Source organism: Podarcis liolepis (assembly GCF_965112155.1).
Source record: "Podarcis liolepis genome assembly, chromosome: 13".
NCBI classification, from domain to species: domain Eukaryota; kingdom Metazoa; phylum Chordata; class Lepidosauria; order Squamata; family Lacertidae; genus Podarcis; species Podarcis liolepis.
Window position 1 is genome coordinate 49,333,771 of NC_139573.1, and position 17,882 is coordinate 49,351,652.

Here is a 17,882-nt window from a genome sequence, read left to right on the forward strand (position 1 = left end):
TGAAATTGTGACCCTGGGGCTTAGGGATTTTTTCAAAAAAATATTTTCTGCCGGTTAAGTTTTTGAGGGCTGATTTATTGTCCTGGGATAAAAAGCCTTCTGTTTCGAGTGCCAAACGTTTCAGGAGAGCATTTGCAAGCTTTTGGCACCATTTTTGAGTGAATTGCCAAAAGTCAGATTTTTGATGAAATTGTGACCCCGGGGCTTAGGGATTTTTTCAAAAAAATATTTTCTGCCGGTTAAGTTTTTGAGGGCTGATTTCTTGTCCTGGGATAAAAAGCCTTCTGTTTCGAGTGCCAAACCTTTCAGGAGAGCATTTGCAAGCTTTTGGCACCATTTTTGAGTGAATTGCCAAAAGTCAGATTTTTGCTGAAATTGTGACCCCGGGGCTTAGGGATTTTTTCAAAAAAATATTTTCTGCCGGTTAAGTTTTTGAGGGCTGATTTCTTGTCCTGGGATAAAAAGCCTTCTGTTTCGAGTGCCAAACCTTTCAGGAGAGCAATTTCAAGCTTTTGGCACCATTTTTGAGTGAATTGCCAAAAGTCAGATTTTTGCTGAAATTGTGACCCCGGGGCTTAGGGATTTTTTCAAAAAAATATTTTCTGCCGGTTAAGTTTTTGAGAGCTGATTTCTTGTCCTGGGATAAAAAGCCTTCTGGTTTGAGTGCCAAACCTTTCAGGAGAGCATTTGCAAGCTTTTGGCACCATTTTTGAGTGAATTGCCAAAAGTCAGATTTTTGCTGAAATTGTGACCCCGGGGCTTAGGGATTTTTCCAAAAACATATTTTCTGCCGGTTAAGTTTTTGAGGGCTGATTTCTTGTCCTGGGATAAAAAGCCTTCTGTTTCGAGTGCCAAAACTTTCAGGAGAGCATTTTCAAGCTTTTGGCACCATTTTTGAGTGATTTGCCAAAAGTCAGATTTTTGCTGAAATTGTGACCCCGGGGCTTAGGGATTTTTCCAAAAACATATTTTCTGCCGGTTAAGTTTTTGAGGGCTGATTTCTTGTCCTGGGATAAAAAGCCTTCTGTTTCGAGTGCCAAAACTTTCAGGAGAGCATTTTCAAGCTTTTGGCACCATTTTTGAGTGATTTGCCAAAAGTCAGATTTTTGCGGAAATTGTGACCCCGGGGCTTAGGGATTTTTTCAAAAAAATATTTTCTGCCGGTTAAGTTTTTGAGGGCTGATTTATTTTCCTGGGATAAAAAGCCTTCTGTTTCGAGTGCCAAACCTTTCAGGAGAGCATTTTCAAGCTTTTGGCACCATTTTTGAGTGAATTGCCAAAAGTCAGATTTTTGCTGAAATTGTGACCCCGGGGCTTAGGGATTTTTTCAAAAAAATATTTTCTGCCGGTTAAGTTTTTGAGAGCTGATTTCTCTTCCTGGGATAAAAAGCCTTCTGTTTTGAGTGCCAAACCTTTCAGGAGAGCATTTGCAAGCTTTTGGCACCATTTTTGAGTGAATTGCCAGAAGTCAGATTTTTGCTGAAATTGTGACCCCGGAGCTTAGGGATTTTTCAAAAAAATATTTTCTGCCGGTTAAGTTTTTGAAGGCTGATTTCTTGTCCTGTGATAAAAACCCTTCTGCTTCGATTGCCAAACCTTTAAGGAGAGCATTTTCAAGCTTTTGGGACCATTTTTGAGTGAATTGCCAAAAGTCAGATTTTTGCTAGAATTGTGACCACGGGGCTTAGGGATTTTTTCATAAAAATATTTTCTGCCGGTTAAGTTTTTGAGAGCTGATTTCTTGTCCTGGGATAAAAAGCCTTCTGTTTCGAGTGCCAAACCTTTCAGGAGAGCATTTGCAAGCTTTTGGCACCATTTTTGAGTGAATTGCCAAAAGTCAGATTTTTGCTGAAATTGTGAACCCGGGGCTTAGGGATTTTTTCAAAAAAATATTTTCTGCCGGTTAAGTTTTTGAGGGCTGATTTATTTTCCTGGGATAAAAAGACTTCTGCTTCGAGTGTCAAACCTTTCAGGAGAGCATTTTCAAGCTTTTGGCACCATTTTTGGGTGAATTGCCAAAAGTCAGATTTTTGCTGAAATTGTGACCCCGGGGCTTAGGGATTTTTCCAAAAACATATTTTCTGCCGGTTAAGTTTTTGAGGGCTGATTTCTTGTCCTGGGATAAAAAGCCTTCTGTTTCGAGTGCCAAAACTTTCAGGAGAGCATTTTAAAGCTTTTGGCACCATTTTTGAGTGATTTGCCAAAAGTCTGATTTTTGCGGAAATTGTGACCCCGGGGCTTAGGGATTTTTTCAAAAAAATATTTTCTGCCGGTTAAGTTTTTGAGGGCTGATTTCTCTTCCTGGGATAAAAAGCCTTCTGTTTCGAGTGCCAAACCTTTCAGGAGAGCATTTTCAAGCTTTTGGCACCATTTTTGAGTGAATTGCCAAAAGTCAGATTTTTACTGAAATTGTGACCCCGGGGCTTAGGGATTTTTTCAAAAAAATATTTTTTGCCGGTTAAGTTTTTGAGGGCTGATTTATTGTCCTGGGATAAAAAGCCTTCTGTTTCGAGTGCCAAACCTTTCAGGAGAGCATTTTCAAGCTTTTGGCACCATTTTTGAGTGAATTGCCAAAAGTCAGATTTTTGTTGAAATTGTGACCCTGGGGCTTAGGGATTTTTTCAAAAAAATATTTTCTGCCGGTTAAGTTTTTGAGGGCTGATTTATTGTCCTGGGATAAAAAGCCTTCTGTTTCGAGTGCCAAACGTTTCAGGAGAGCATTTGCAAGCTTTTGGCACCATTTTTGAGTGAATTGCCAAAAGTCAGATTTTTGATAAAATTGTGACCCCGGGGCTTAGGGATTTTTTCAAAAAAATATTTTCTGCCGGTTAAGTTTTTGAGGGCTGATTTCTTGTCCTGGGATAAAAAGCCTTCTGTTTCGAGTGCCAAACCTTTCAGGAGAGCATTTTCAAGCTTTTGGCACCATTTTTGAGTGAATTGCCAAAAGTCAGATTTTTACTGAAATTGTGACCCCGGGGCTTAGGGATTTTTTCAAAAAAATATTTTCTGCCGGTTAAGTTTTTGAGGGCTGATTTCTTGTCCTGGGATAAAAAGCCTTCTGTTTCGAGTGCCAAACCTTTCAGGAGAGCATTTTCAAGCTTTTGGCACCATTTTTGAGTGAATTGCCAAAAGTCAGATTTTTGTTGAAATTGTGACCCTGGGGCTTAGGGATTTTTTCAAAAAAATATTTTCTGCCGGTTAAGTTTTTGAGGGCTGATTTATTGTCCTGGGATAAAAAGCCTTCTGCTTCGAGTGTCAAACCTTTCAGGAGAGCATTTGCAAGCTTTTGGCACCATTTTTGAGTGAATTGCCAAAAGTCAGATTTTTGCTGAAATTGTGACCCCGGGGCTCAGGGATTTTTTCAAAAAAATATTTTCTGCCGGTTAAGTTTTTGAGGGCTGATTTCTTGTCCTGGGATAAAAAGCCTTCTGTTTCGAGTGCCAAACCTTTCAGGAGAGCATTTGCAAGCTTTTGGCACCATTTTTGAGTGAATTGCCAAAAGTCAGATTTTTGCTGAAATTGTGACCCCGGGGCTTAGGGATTTTTTCAAAAAAATATTTTCTGCCGGTTAAGTTTTTGAGGGCTGATTTCTTGTCCTGGGATAAAAAGCCTTCTGTTTCGAGTGCCAAACCTTTCAGGAGAGCATTTTCAAGCTTTTGGCACCATTTTTGAGTGAATTGCCAAAAGTCAGATTTTTGCGGAAATTGTGACCCCGGGGCTTAGGGATTTTTTCAAAAAAATATTTTCTGCCGGTTAAGTTTTTGAGGGCTGATTTATTTTCCTGGGATAAAAAGCCTTCTGTTTCGAGTGCCAAACCTTTCAGGAGAGCATTTTCAAGCTTTTGGCACCATTTTTGAGTGAATTGCCAAAAGTCAGATTTTTGCTGAAATTGTGACCCCGGGGCTTAGGGATTTTTTCAAAAAAATATTTTCTGCCGGTTAAGTTTTTGAGGGCTGATTTATTTTCCTGGGATAAAAAGCCTTCTGCTTCGAGTGTCAAACCTTTCAGGAGAGCATTTGCAAGCTTTTGGCACCATTTTTGAGTGAATTGCCAAAAGTCAGATTTTTACTGAAATTGTGACCCCGGGGCTTAGGGATTTTTTCAAAAAAATATTTTCTGCCGGTTAAGTTTTTGAGGGCTGATTTATTTTCCTGGGATAAAAAGCCTTCTGCTTCGAGTGTCAAACCTTTCAGGAGAGCATTTTCAAGCTTTTGGCACCATTTTTGAGTGAATTGCCAAAGTCAGATTTTTGCTGAAATTGTGACCCCGGGGCTTAGGGATTTTTTCAAAAAAATATTTTCTGCCGGTTAAGTTTTTGAGGGCTGATTTCTCTTCCTGGGATAAAAAGCCTTCTGTTTCGAGTGCCAAACCTTTCAGGAGAGCATTTTCAAGCTTTTGGCACCATTTTTGAGTGAATTGCCAAAAGTCAGATTTTTGCTGAGGGATTTTTCCAAAAACATATTTTCTGCCGGTTAAGTTTTTGAGGGCTGATTTCTTGTCCTGGGATAAAAAGCCTTCTGTTTCGAGTGCCAAAACTTTCAGGAGAGCATTTTCAAGCTTTTGGCACCATTTTTGAGTGATTTGCCAAAAGTCAGATTTTTACTGAAATTGTGACCCCGGGGCTTAGGGATTTTTTCAAAAAAATATTTTCTGCCGGTTAAGTTTTTGAGGGCTGATTTCTCTTCCTGGGATAAAAAGCCTTCTGTTTCGAGTGTCAAACCTTTCAGGAGAGCATTTTCAAGCTTTAGGCACCATTTTTGAGTGAATTGCCAAAAGTCAGATTTTTGCTGAAATTGTGACCCTGGGGCTTAGGGATTTTTTCAAAAAAATATTTTCTGCCGGTTAAGTTTTTGAGGGCTGATTTATTGTCCTGGGATAAAAAGCCTTCTGTTTCGAGTGCCAAACGTTTCAGGAGAGCATTTGCAAGCTTTTGGCACCATTTTTGAGTGAATTGCCAAAAGTCAGATTTTTGATGAAATTGTGACCCCGGGGCTTAGGGATTTTTTCAAAAAAATATTTTCTGCCGGTTAAGTTTTTGAGGGCTGATTTCTTGTCCTGGGATAAAAAGCCTTCTGTTTCGAGTGCCAAACCTTTCAGGAGAGCATTTGCAAGCTTTTGGCACCATTTTTGAGTGAATTGCCAAAAGTCAGATTTTTGCTGAAATTGTGACCCCGGGGCTTAGGGATTTTTTCAAAAAAATATTTTCTGCCGGTTAAGTTTTTGAGGGCTGATTTCTTGTCCTGGGATAAAAAGCCTTCTGTTTCGAGTGCCAAACCTTTCAGGAGAGCAATTTCAAGCTTTTGGCACCATTTTTGAGTGAATTGCCAAAAGTCAGATTTTTGCTGAAATTGTGACCCCGGGGCTTAGGGATTTTTTCAAAAAAATATTTTCTGCCGGTTAAGTTTTTGGGAGCTGATTTCTTGTCCTGGGATAAAAAGCCTTCTGGTTTGAGTGCCAAACCTTTCAGGAGAGCATTTGCAAGCTTTTGGCACCATTTTTGAGTGAATTGCCAAAAGTCAGATTTTTGCTGAAATTGTGACCCCGGGGCTTAGGGATTTTTCCAAAAACATATTTTCTGCCGGTTAAGTTTTTGAGGGCTGATTTCTTGTCCTGGGATAAAAAGCCTTCTGTTTCGAGTGCCAAAACTTTCAGGAGAGCATTTTCAAGCTTTTGGCACCATTTTTGAGTGATTTGCCAAAAGTCAGATTTTTGCTGAAATTGTGACCCCGGGGCTTAGGGATTTTTTCAAAAAAATATTTTCTGCCGGTTAAGTTTTTGAGGGCTGATTTCTCTTCCTGGGATAAAAAGCCTTCTGTTTCGAGTGTCAAACCTTTCAGGAGAGCATTTTCAAGCTTTTGGCACCATTTTTGAGTGAATTGCCAAAAGTCAGATTTTTGCGGAAATTGTGACCCCGGGGCTTAGGGATTTTTTCAAAAAAATATTTTCTGCCGGTTAAGTTTTTGAGGGCTGATTTATTTTCCTGGGATAAAAAGCCTTCTGTTTCGAGTGCCAAACCTTTCAGGAGAGCATTTTCAAGCTTTTGGCACCATTTTTGAGTGAATTGCCAAAAGTCAGATTTTTGCTGAAATTGTGACCCCGGGGCTTAGGGATTTTTCCAAAAACATATTTTCTGCCGGTTAAGTTTTTGAGGGCTGATTTCTTGTCCTGGGATAATAAGCCTTCTGTTTCGAGTGCCAAACCTTTCAGGAGAGCATTTTCAAGCTTTTGGCACCATTTTTGAGTGAATTGCCAAAAGTCAGATTTTTGCTGAAATTGTGACCCCGGGGCTTAGGGATTTTTTCAAAAACATATTTTCTGCCGGTTAAGTTTTTGAGGGCTGATTTCTTGTCCTGGGATAAAAAGCCTTCTGTTTCGAGTGCCAAACCTTTCAGGAGAGCATTTTCAAGCTTTTGGCACCATTTTTGAGTGAATTGCCAAAAGTCAGATTTTTGCTGAAATTGTGACCCCGGGGCTTAGGGTTTTTTTCAAAAAAATATTTTCTGCCGGTTAAGTTTTTGAGGGCTGATTTATTTTCCTGGGATAAAAAGCCTTCTGTTTCGAGTGCCAAACCTTTCAGGAGAGCATTTTCAAGCTTTTGGCACCATTTTTGAGTGAATTGCCAAAAGTCAGATTTTTGCTGAAATTGTGACCCCGGGGCTTAGGGTTTTTTTCAAAAAAATATTTTCTGCCGGTTAAGTTTTTGAGGGCTGATTTCTTGTCCTGGGATAAAAAGCCTTCTGTTTCGAGTGCCAAACCTTTCAGGAGAGCATTTTCAAGCTTTTGGCACCATTTTTGAGTGAATTGCCAAAAGTCAGATTTTTGCTGAAATTGTGACCCCGGGGCTTAGGGATTTTTTCAAAAAAATATTTTCTGCCGGTTAAGTTTTTGAGGGCTGATTTCTTGTCCTGGGATAAAAAGCCTTCTGTTTCCACTGCCAAACCTTTCAGGAGAGCATTTTCAAGCTTTTGGCACCATTTTTGAGTGAATTGCCAAAAGTCAGATTTTTGCGGAAATTGTGACCCCGGGGCTTAGGGATTTTTTCAAAAACATATTTTCTGCCGGTTAAGTTTTTGAGGGCTGATTTCTTGTCCTGTGATAAAAACCCTTCTGTTTCGAGTGCCAAACCTTTCAGGAGAGCATTTTCAAGCTTTTGGCACCATTTTTGAGTGAATTGCCAAAAGTCAGATTTTTGTTGAAATTGTGACCCCGGGGCTTAGGGATTTTTTCAAAAAAATATTTTCTGCCGGTTAAGTTTTTGAGGGCTGATTTATTGTCCTGGGATAAAAAGCCTTCTGTTTCGAGTGCCAAACGTTTCAGGAGAGCATTTGCAAGCTTTTGGCACCATTTTTGAGTGAATTGCCAAAAGTCAGATTTTTGCTGAAATTGTGACCCCGGGGCTTAGGGATTTTTTCAAAAAAATATTTTCTGCCGGTTAAGTTTTTGAGGGCTGATTTCTTGTCCTGGGATAAAAAGCCTTCTGTTTCGAGTGCCAACCCTTTCAGTAGAGCATTTTCAAGCTTTTGGCACCATTTTTGAGTGAATTGCCAAAAGTCAGATTTTTGCGGAAATTGTGACCCCGGGGCTTAGGGATTTTTTCAAAAAAATATTTTCTGCCGGTTAAGTTTTTGAGGGCTGATTTATTTTCCTGGGATAAAAAGCCTTCTGTTTCGAGTGCCAAACCTTTCAGGAGAGCATTTTCAAGCTTTTGGCACCATTTTTGAGTGAATTGCCAAAAGTCAGATTTTTGCTGAAATTGTGACCCCGGGGCTTAGGGATTTTTCAAAAACATATTTTCTGCCGGTTAAGTTTTTGAGGGCTGATTTTTTGTCCTGGGATAATAAGCCTTCTGTTTCGAGTGCCAAACCTTTCAGGAGAGCATTTTCAAGCTTTTGGCACCATTTTTGAGTGAATTGCCAAAAGTCAGATTTTTGCTGAAATTGTGACCCCGGGGCTTAGGGATTTTTTCAAAAACATATTTTCTGCCGGTTAAGTTTTTGAGGGCTGATTTCTTGTCCTGGGATAAAAAGCCTTCTGTTTCGAGTGCAAAACCTTTCAGGAGAGCATTTTCAAGCTTTTGGCACCATTTTTGAGTGAATTGCCAAAAGTCAGATTTTTGCTGAAATTGTGACCCCGGGGCTTAGGGTTTTTTTCAAAAAAATATTTTCTGCCGGTTAAGTTTTTGAGGGCTGATTTATTTTCCTGGGATAAAAAGCCTTCTGTTTCGAGTGCCAAACCTTTCAGGAGAGCATTTTCAAGCTTTTGGCACCATTTTTGAGTGAATTGCCAAAAGTCAGATTTTTGCTGAAATTGTGACCCCGGGGCTTAGGGTTTTTTTCAAAAAAATATTTTCTGCCGGTTAAGTTTTTGAGGGCTGATTTCTTGTCCTGGGATAAAAAGCCTTCTGTTTCGAGTGCCAAACCTTTCAGGAGAGCATTTTCAAGCTTTTGGCACCATTTTTGAGTGAATTGCCAAAAGTCAGATTTTTGCTGAAATTGTGACCCCGGGGCTTAGGGATTTTTTCAAAAAAATATTTTCTGCCGGTTAAGTTTTTGAGGGCTGATTTCTTGTCCTGGGATAAAAAGCCTTCTGTTTCCACTGCCAAACCTTTCAGGAGAGCATTTTCAAGCTTTTGGCACCATTTTTGAGTGAATTGCCAAAAGTCAGATTTTTGCGGAAATTGTGACCCCGGGGCTTAGGGATTTTTTCAAAAACATATTTTCTGCCGGTTAAGTTTTTGAGGGCTGATTTCTTGTCCTGTGATAAAAACCCTTCTGTTTCGAGTGCCAAACCTTTCAGGAGAGCATTTTCAAGCTTTTGGCACCATTTTTGAGTGAATTGCCAAAAGTCAGATTTTTGTTGAAATTGTGACCCCGGGGCTTAGGGATTTTTTCAAAAAAATATTTTCTGCCGGTTAAGTTTTTGAGGGCTGATTTATTGTCCTGGGATAAAAAGCCTTCTGTTTCGAGTGCCAAACGTTTCAGGAGAGCATTTGCAAGCTTTTGGCACCATTTTTGAGTGAATTGCCAAAAGTCAGATTTTTGCTGAAATTGTGACCCCGGGGCTTAGGGATTTTTTCAAAAAAATATTTTCTGCCGGTTAAGTTTTTGAGGGCTGATTTCTTGTCCTGGGATAAAAAGCCTTCTGTTTCGAGTGCCAAACCTTTCAGGAGAGCATTTGCAAGCTTTTGGCACCATTTTTGAGTGAATTGCCAAAAGTCAGATTTTTGCTGAAATTGTGACCCCGGGGCTTAGGGATTTTTTCAAAAAAATATTTTCTGCCGGTTAAGTTTTTGAGGGCTGATTTCTTGTCCTGGGATAAAAAGCCTTCTGTTTCGAGTGCCAAACCTTTCAGGAGAGCAATTTCAAGCTTTTGGCACCATTTTTGAGTGAATTGCCAAAAGTCAGATTTTTGCTGAAATTGTGACCCCGGGGCTTAGGGATTTTTTCAAAAAAATATTTTCTGCCGGTTAAGTTTTTGAGAGCTGATTTCTTGTCCTGGGATAAAAAGCCTTCTGTTTTGAGTGCCAAACCTTTCAGGAGAGCATTTGCAAGCTTTTGGCACCATTTTTGAGTGAATTGCCAAAAGTCAGATTTTTGCTGAAATTGTGACCCCGGGGCTTAGGGATTTTTCCAAAAACATATTTTCTGCCGGTTAAGTTTTTGAGGGCTGATTTCTTGTCCTGGGATAAAAAGCCTTCTGTTTCGAGTGCCAAAACTTTCAGGAGAGCATTTTCAAGCTTTTGGCACCATTTTTGAGTGATTTGCCAAAAGTCAGATTTTTGCGGAAATTGTGACCCCGGGGCTTAGGGATTTTTTCAAAAAAATATTTTCTGCCGGTTAAGTTTTTGAGGGCTGATTTCTCTTCCTGGGATAAAAAGCCTTCTGTTTCGAGTGTCAAACCTTTCAGGAGAGCATTTTCAAGCTTTTGGCACCATTTTTGAGTGAATTGCCAAAAGTCAGATTTTTGCGGAAATTGTGACCCCGGGGCTTAGGGATTTTTTCAAAAAAATATTTTCTGCCGGTTAAGTTTTTGAGGGCTGATTTATTTTCCTGGGATAAAAAGCCTTCTGTTTCGAGTGCCAAACCTTTCAGGAGAGCATTTTCAAGCTTTTGGCACCATTTTTGAGTGAATTGCCAAAAGTCAGATTTTTGCTGAAATTGTGACCCCGGGGCTTAGGGATTTTTTCAAAAAAATATTTTCTGCCGGTTAAGTTTTTGAGGGCTGTTTTATTGTCCTGGGATAAAAAGCCTTCTGTTTCGAGTGCCAAACCTTTCAGGATAGCATTTTCAAGCTTTTGGCACCATTTTTGAGTGAATTGCCAAAAGTCAGATTTTTGCTGAAATTGTGACCCCGGGGCTTAGGGATTTTTTCAAAAAAATATTTTCTGCCGGTTAAGTTTTTGAGGGCTGATTTCTCTTCTTGGGATAAAAAGCCTTCTGTTTAGAGTGCCAAACCTTTCAGGAGAGCATTTTCAAGCTTTTGGCACCATTTTTGAGTGAATTGCCAAAAGTCAGATTTTTGCTGAAATTGTGACCCCGGGGCTTAGGGATTTTTTCAAAAAAAAATTTTCTGCCGGTTAAGTTTTTGAGGGCTGATTTATTTTCATGGGATAAAAAGCCTTATGTTTCGAGTGCCAAACCTTTCAGGAGAGCATTTTCAAGCTTTTAGCACCATTTTTGAGTGAATTGCCAAAAGTCAGATTTTTGCTGAAATTGTGACCCCGGGGCTTAGGGATTTTTTCAAAAAAATATTTTCTGCCGGTTAAGTTTTTGAGGGCTGATTTATTTTCCTGGGATAAAAAGCCTTCTGTTTCGAGTGCCAAACCTTTCAGGAGAGCATTTCAAGCTTTTGGCACCATTTTTGAGTGAATTGCCAAAAGTCAGATTTTTGCTGAAATTGTGACCCCGGGGCTTAGGGATTTTTTCAAGAACATATTTTCTGCAGGTTATGTTTTTGAGGGCTGATTTCTTGTCCTGGGATAAAAAGCCTTCTGTTTCGAGTGCCAAACCTTTCAGGAGAGCAATTTCAAGCTTTTGGCACCATTTTTGAGTGAATTGCCAAAAGTCAGATTTTTGCTGAAATTGTGACCCCGGGGCTTAGGGATTTTTTCAAAAAAATATTTTCTGCCGGTTAAGTTTTTGAGGGCTGATTTCTCTTCCTGGGATAAAAAGCCTTCTGTTTCGAGTGCCAAACCTTTCAGGAGAGCAATTTCAAGCTTTTGGCACCATTTTTGAGTGAATTGCCAAAAGTCAGATTTTTGCTGAAATTGTGACCCCGGGGCTTAGGGATTTTTTCAAAAAAATATTTTCTGCCGGTTAAGTTTTTGAGGGCTGATTTCTCTTCCTGGGATAAAAAGCCTTCTGTTTCGAGTGCCAAACCTTTCAGGAGAGCATTTTCAAGCTTTTGGCACCATTTTTGAGTGAATTGCCAAAAGTCAGATTTTTGCTGAAATTGTGACCCCGGGGCTTAGGGATTTTTTCAAAAAAATATTTTCTGCCGGTTAAGTTTTTGAGGGCTGTTTTATTTTCCTGGGATAAAAAGCCTTCTGTTTCGAGTGCCAAACCTTTCAGGAGAGCATTTTCAAGCTTTTGGCACCATTTTTGAGTGAATTGCCAAAAGTCAGATTTTTGCGGAAATTGTGACCCCGGGGCTTAGGGATTTTTTCAAAAAAATATTTTCTGCCGGTTAAGTTTTTGAGGGCTGATTTCTTGTCCTGGGATAAAAAGCCTTCTGTTTCGAGTGCCAAACCTTTCAGGAGAGCAATTTGAAGCTTTTGGCACCATTTTTGAGTGAATTGCCAAAAGTCAGCTTTTTGATGAAATTGTGACCCCGGGGCTTAGGGATTTTTTCAAAAAAATATTTTCTGCCGGTTAAGTTTTTGAGGGCTGATTTCTTGTCCTGGGATAAAAAGCCTTCTGTTTCGAGTGCCAAACCTTTCAGGAGAGCATTTGCAAGCTTTTGGCACCATTTTTGAGTGAATTGCCAAAAGTCAGATTTTTGCTGAAATTGTGACCCCGGGGCTTAGGGATTTTTTCAAAAAAATATTTTCTGCCGGTTAAGTTTTTGAGGGCTGATTTCTTGTCCTGGGATAAAAAGCCTTCTGTTTCGAGTGCCAAACCTTTCAGGAGAGCAATTTCAAGCTTTTGGCACCATTTTTGAGTGAATTGCCAAAAGTCAGATTTTTGCTGAAATTGTGACCCCGGGGCTTAGGGATTTTTTCAAAAAAATATTTTCTGCCGGTTAAGTTTTTGAGAGCTGATTTCTTGTCCTGGGATAAAAAGCCTTCTGTTTCGAGTGCCAAACCTTTCAGGAGAGCATTTGCAAGCTTTTGGCACCATTTTTGAGTGATTTGCCAAAAGTCAGATTTTTGCTGAAATTGTGACCCCGGGGCTTAGGGATTTTTTCAAAAAAATATTTTCTGCCGGTTAAGTTTTTGAGGGCTGATTTCTCTTCCTGGGATAAAAAGCCTTCTGTTTCGAGTGTCAAACCTTTCAGGAGAGCATTTTCAAGCTTTTGGCACCATTTTTGAGTGAATTGCCAAAAGTCAGATTTTTGCGGAAATTGTGACGCCGGGGCTTAGGGATTTTTTCAAAAAAATATTTTCTGCCGGTTAAGTTTTTGAGCGCTGATTTATTTTCCTGGGATAAAAAGCCTTCTGTTTCGAGTGCCAAACCTTTCAGGAGAGCATTTTCAAGCTTTTGGCACCATTTTTGAGTGAATTGCCAAGAGTCAGATTTTTGCTGAAATTGTGACCCCGGGGCTTAGGGATTTTTTCAAAAAAATATTTTCTGCCGGTTAAGTTTTTGAGAGCTGATTTCTTGTCCTGGGATAAAAAGCCTTCTGGTTTGAGTGCCAAACCTTTCAGGAGAGCATTTGCAAGCTTTTGGCACCATTTTTGAGTGAATTGCCAAAAGTCAGATTTTTGCTGAAATTGTGACCCCGGGGCTTAGGGATTTTTCCAAAAACATATTTTCTGCCGGTTAAGTTTTTGAGGGCTGATTTCTTGTCCTGGGATAAAAAGCCTTCTGTTTCCAGTGCCAAAACTTTCAGGAGAGCATTTTCAAGCTTTTGGCACCATTTTTGAGTGATTTGCCAAAAGTCAGATTTTTGCTGAAATTGTGACCCCGGGGCTTAGGGATTTTTTCAAAAAAATATTTTCTGCCGGTTAAGTTTTTGAGGGCTGATTTCTCTTCCTGGGATAAAAAGCCTTCTGTTTCGAGTGTCAAACCTTTCAGGAGAGCATTTTCAAGCTTTTGGCACCATTTTTGAGTGAATTGCCAAAAGTCAGATTTTTGCGGAAATTGTGACCCCGGGGCTTAGGGATTTTTTCAAAAAAATATTTTCTGCCGGTTAAGTTTTTGAGGGCTGATTTATTTTCCTGGGATAAAAAGCCTTCTGTTTCGAGTGCCAAACCTTTCAGGAGAGCATTTTCAAGCTTTTGGCACCATTTTTGAGTGAATTGCCAAAAGTCAGATTTTTGCTGAAATTGTGACCCCGGGGCTTAGGGATTTTTTCAAAAACATATTTTCTGCCGGTTAAGTTTTTGAGGGCTGATTTATTTTCCTGGGATAAAAAGCCTTCTGTTTCGAGTGCCAAACCTTTCAGGAGAGCATTTTCAAGCTTTTGGCACCATTTTTGAGTGAATTGCCAAAAGTCAGATTTTTGCTGAAATTGTGACCCCGGGGCTTAGGGTTTTTTTCAAAAAAATATTTTCTGCCGGTTAAGTTTTTGAGGGCTGATTTCTTGTCCTGGGATAAAAAGCCTTCTGTTTCGAGTGCCAAACCTTTCAGGAGAGCATTTGCAAGCTTTTGGCACCATTTTTGAGTGAATTGCCAAAAGTCAGATTTTTGCTGAAATTGTGACCCCGGGGCTTAGGGATTTTTCCAAAAACATATTTTCTGCCGGTTAAGTTTTTGAGGGCTGATTTCTTGTCCTGGGATAAAAAGCCTTCTGTTTCGAGTGCCAAAACTTTCAGGAGAGCATTTTCAAGCTTTTGGCACCATTTTTGAGTGATTTGCCAAAAGTCAGATTTTTGCTGAAATTGTGACCCCGGGGCTTAGGGATTTTTTCAAAAAAATATTTTCTGCCGGTTAAGTTTTTGAGGGCTGATTTCTCTTCCTGGGATAAAAAGCCTTCTGTTTCGAGTGTCAAACCTTTCAGGAGAGCATTTTCAAGCTTTTGGCACCATTTTTGAGTGAATTGCCAAAAGTCAGATTTTTGCGGAAATTGTGACCCCGGGGCTTAGGGATTTTTTCAAAAAAATATTTTCTGCCGGTTAAGTTTTTGAGCGCTGATTTATTTTCCTGGGATAAAAAGCCTTCTGTTTCGAGTGCCAAACCTTTCAGGAGAGCATTTTCAAGCTTTTGGCACCATTTTTGAGTGAATTGCCAAAAGTCAGATTTTTGCTGAAATTGTGACCCCGGGGCTTAGGGATTTTTTCAAAAAAATATTTTCTGCCGGTTAAGTTTTTGAGAGCTGATTTCTTGTCCTGGGATAAAAAGCCTTCTGGTTTGAGTGCCAAACCTTTCAGGAGAGCATTTGCAAGCTTTTGGCACCATTTTTGAGTGAATTGCCAAAAGTCAGATTTTTGCTGAAATTGTGACCCCGGGGCTTAGGGATTTTTCCAAAAACATATTTTCTGCCGGTTAAGTTTTTGAGGGCTGATTTCTTGTCCTGGGATAAAAAGCCTTCTGTTTCGAGTGCCAAAACTTTCAGGAGAGCATTTTCAAGCTTTTGGCACCATTTTTGAGTGATTTGCCAAAAGTCAGATTTTTGCTGAAATTGTGACCCCGGGGCTTAGGGATTTTTTCAAAAAAATATTTTCTGCCGGTTAAGTTTTTGAGGGCTGATTTCTCTTCCTGGGATAAAAAGCCTTCTGTTTCGAGTGTCAAACCTTTCAGGAGAGCATTTTCAAGCTTTTGGCACCATTTTTGAGTGAATTGCCAAAAGTCAGATTTTTGCGGAAATTGTGACCCCGGGGCTTAGGGATTTTTTCAAAAAAATATTTTCTGCCGGTTAAGTTTTTGAGGGCTGATTTATTTTCCTGGGATAAAAAGCCTTCTGTTTCGAGTGCCAAACCTTTCAGGAGAGCATTTTCAAGCTTTTGGCACCATTTTTGAGTGAATTGCCAAAAGTCAGATTTTTGCTGAAATTGTGACCCCGGGGCTTAGGGATTTTTTCAAAAACATATTTTCTGCCGGTTAAGTTTTTGAGGGCTGATTTATTTTCCTGGGATAAAAAGCCTTCTGTTTCGAGTGCCAAACCTTTCAGGAGAGCATTTTCAAGCTTTTGGCACCATTTTTGAGTGAATTGCCAAAAGTCAGATTTTTGCTGAAATTGTGACCCCGGGGCTTAGGGTTTTTTTCAAAAAAATATTTTCTGCCGGTTAAGTTTTTGAGGGCTGATTTCTTGTCCTGGGATAAAAAGCCTTCTGTTTCGAGTGCCAAACCTTTCAGGAGAGCATTTTCAAGCTTTTGGCACCATTTTTGAGTGAATTGCCAAAAGTCAGATTTTTGCTGAAATTGTGACCCCGGGGCTTAGGGATTTTTTCAAAAAAATATTTTCTGCCGGTTAAGTTTTTGAGGGCTGATTTCTTGTCCTGGGATAAAAAGCCTTCTGTTTCGACTGCCAAACCTTTCAGGAGAGCATTTTCAAGCTTTTGGCACCATTTTTGAGTGAATTGCCAAAAGTCAGATTTTTGCGGAAATTGTGACCCCGGGGCTTAGGGATTTTTTCAAAAAAATATTTTCTGCCGGTTAAGTTTTTGAGGGCTGATTTATTTTCCTGGGATAAAAAGCCTTCTGTTTCGAGTGCCAAACCTTTCAGGAGAGCATTTTCAAGCTTTTGGCACCATTTTTGAGTGAATTGCCAAAAGTCAGATTTTTGCTGAAATTGTGACCCCGGGGCTTAGGGATTTTTTCAAAAACATATTTTCTGCCGGTTAAGTTTTTGAGGGCTGATTTATTGTCCTGGGATAAAAAGCCTTCTGTTTCGAGTGCCAAACGTTTCAGGAGAGCATTTGCAAGCTTTTGGCACCATTTTTGAGTGAATTGCCAAAAGTCAGATTTTTGCTGAAATTGTGACCCCGGGGCTTAGGGTTTTTTTCAAAAAAATATTTTCTGCCGGTTAAGTTTTTGAGGGCTGATTTCTTGTCCTGGGATAAAAAGCCTTCTGTTTCGAGTGCCAAACCTTTCAGGAGAGCATTTTCAAGCTTTTGGCACCATTTTTGAGTGAATTGCCAAAAGTCAGATTTTTGCGGAAATTGTGACCCCGGGGCTTAGGGATTTTTTCAAAAAAATATTTTCTGCCGGTTAAGTTTTTGAGGGCTGATTTCTTGTCCTGGGATAAAAAGCCTTCTGTTTCGACTGCCAAACCTTTCAGGAGAGCATTTTCAAGCTTTTGGCACCATTTTTGAGTGAATTGCCAAAAGTCAGATTTTTGCGGAAATTGTGACCCCGGGGCTTAGGGATTTTTTCAAAAAAATATTTTCTGCCGGTTAAGTTTTTGAGGGCTGATTTCTTGTCCTGTGATAAAAACCCTTCTGTTTCGAGTGCCAAACCTTTCAGGAGAGCATTTTCAAGCTTTTGGCACCATTTTTGAGTGAATTGCCAAAAGTCAGATTTTTGTTGAAATTGTGACCCCGGGGCTTAGGGATTTTTTCAAAAAAATATTTTCTGCCGGTTAAGTTTTTGAGGGCTGATTTATTGTCCTGGGATAAAAAGCCTTCTGTTTCGAGTGCCAAACGTTTCAGGAGAGCATTTGCAAGCTTTTGGCACCATTTTTGAGTGAATTGCCAAAAGTCAGATTTTTGCTGAAATTGTGACCCCGGGGCTTAGGGATTTTTTCAAAAAAATATTTTCTGCCGGTTAAGTTTTTGAGGGCTGATTTCTTGTCCTGGGATAAAAAGCCTTCTGTTTTGAGTGCCAAACCTTTCAGGAGAGCATTTTCAAGCTTTTGGCACCATTTTTGAGTGAATTGCCAAAAGTCAGATTTTTGCTGAAATTGTGACCCCGGGGCTTAGGGATTTTTTCAAAAAAATATTTTCTGCCGGTTAAGTTTTTGAGGGCTGATTTCTTGTCCTGGGATAAAAAGCCTTCTGTTTCGAGTGCCAAACCTTTCAGGAGAGCAATTTCAAGCTTTTGGCACCATTTTTGAGTGAATTGCCAAAAGTCAGATTTTTGCTGAAATTGTGACCCCGGGGCTTAGGGATTTTTTCAAAAAAATATTTTCTGCCGGTTAAGTTTTTGAGAGCTGATTTCTTGTCCTGGGATAAAAAGCCTTCTGTTTTGAGTGCCAAACCTTTCAGGAGAGCATTTTCAAGCTTTTGGCACCATTTTTGAGTGAATTGCCAAAAGTCAGATTTTTGCTGAAATTGTGACCCCGGGGCTTAGGGATTTTTCCAAAAACATATTTTCTGCCGGTTAAGTTTTTGAGGGCTGATTTCTTGTCCTGGGATAAAAAGCCTTCTGTTTCGAGTGCCAAAACTTTCAGGAGAGCATTTTCAAGCTTTTGGCACCATTTTTGAGTGATTTGCCAAAAGTCAGATTTTTGCGGAAATTGTGACCCCGGGGCTTAGGGATTTTTTCAAAAAAATATTTTCTGCCGGTTAAGTTTTTGAGGGCTGATTTCTCTTCCTGGGATAAAAAGCCTTCTGTTTCGAGTGTCAAACCTTTCAGGAGAGCATTTTCAAGCTTTTGGCACCATTTTTGAGTGAATTGCCAAAAGTCAGATTTTTGCGGAAATTGTGACCCCGGGGCTTAGGGATTTTTTCAAAAAAATATTTTCTGCCGGTTAAGTTTTTGAGGGCTGATTTATTTTCCTGGGATAAAAAGCCTTCTGTTTCGAGTGCCAAACCTTTCAGGAGAGCATTTTGAAGCTTTTGG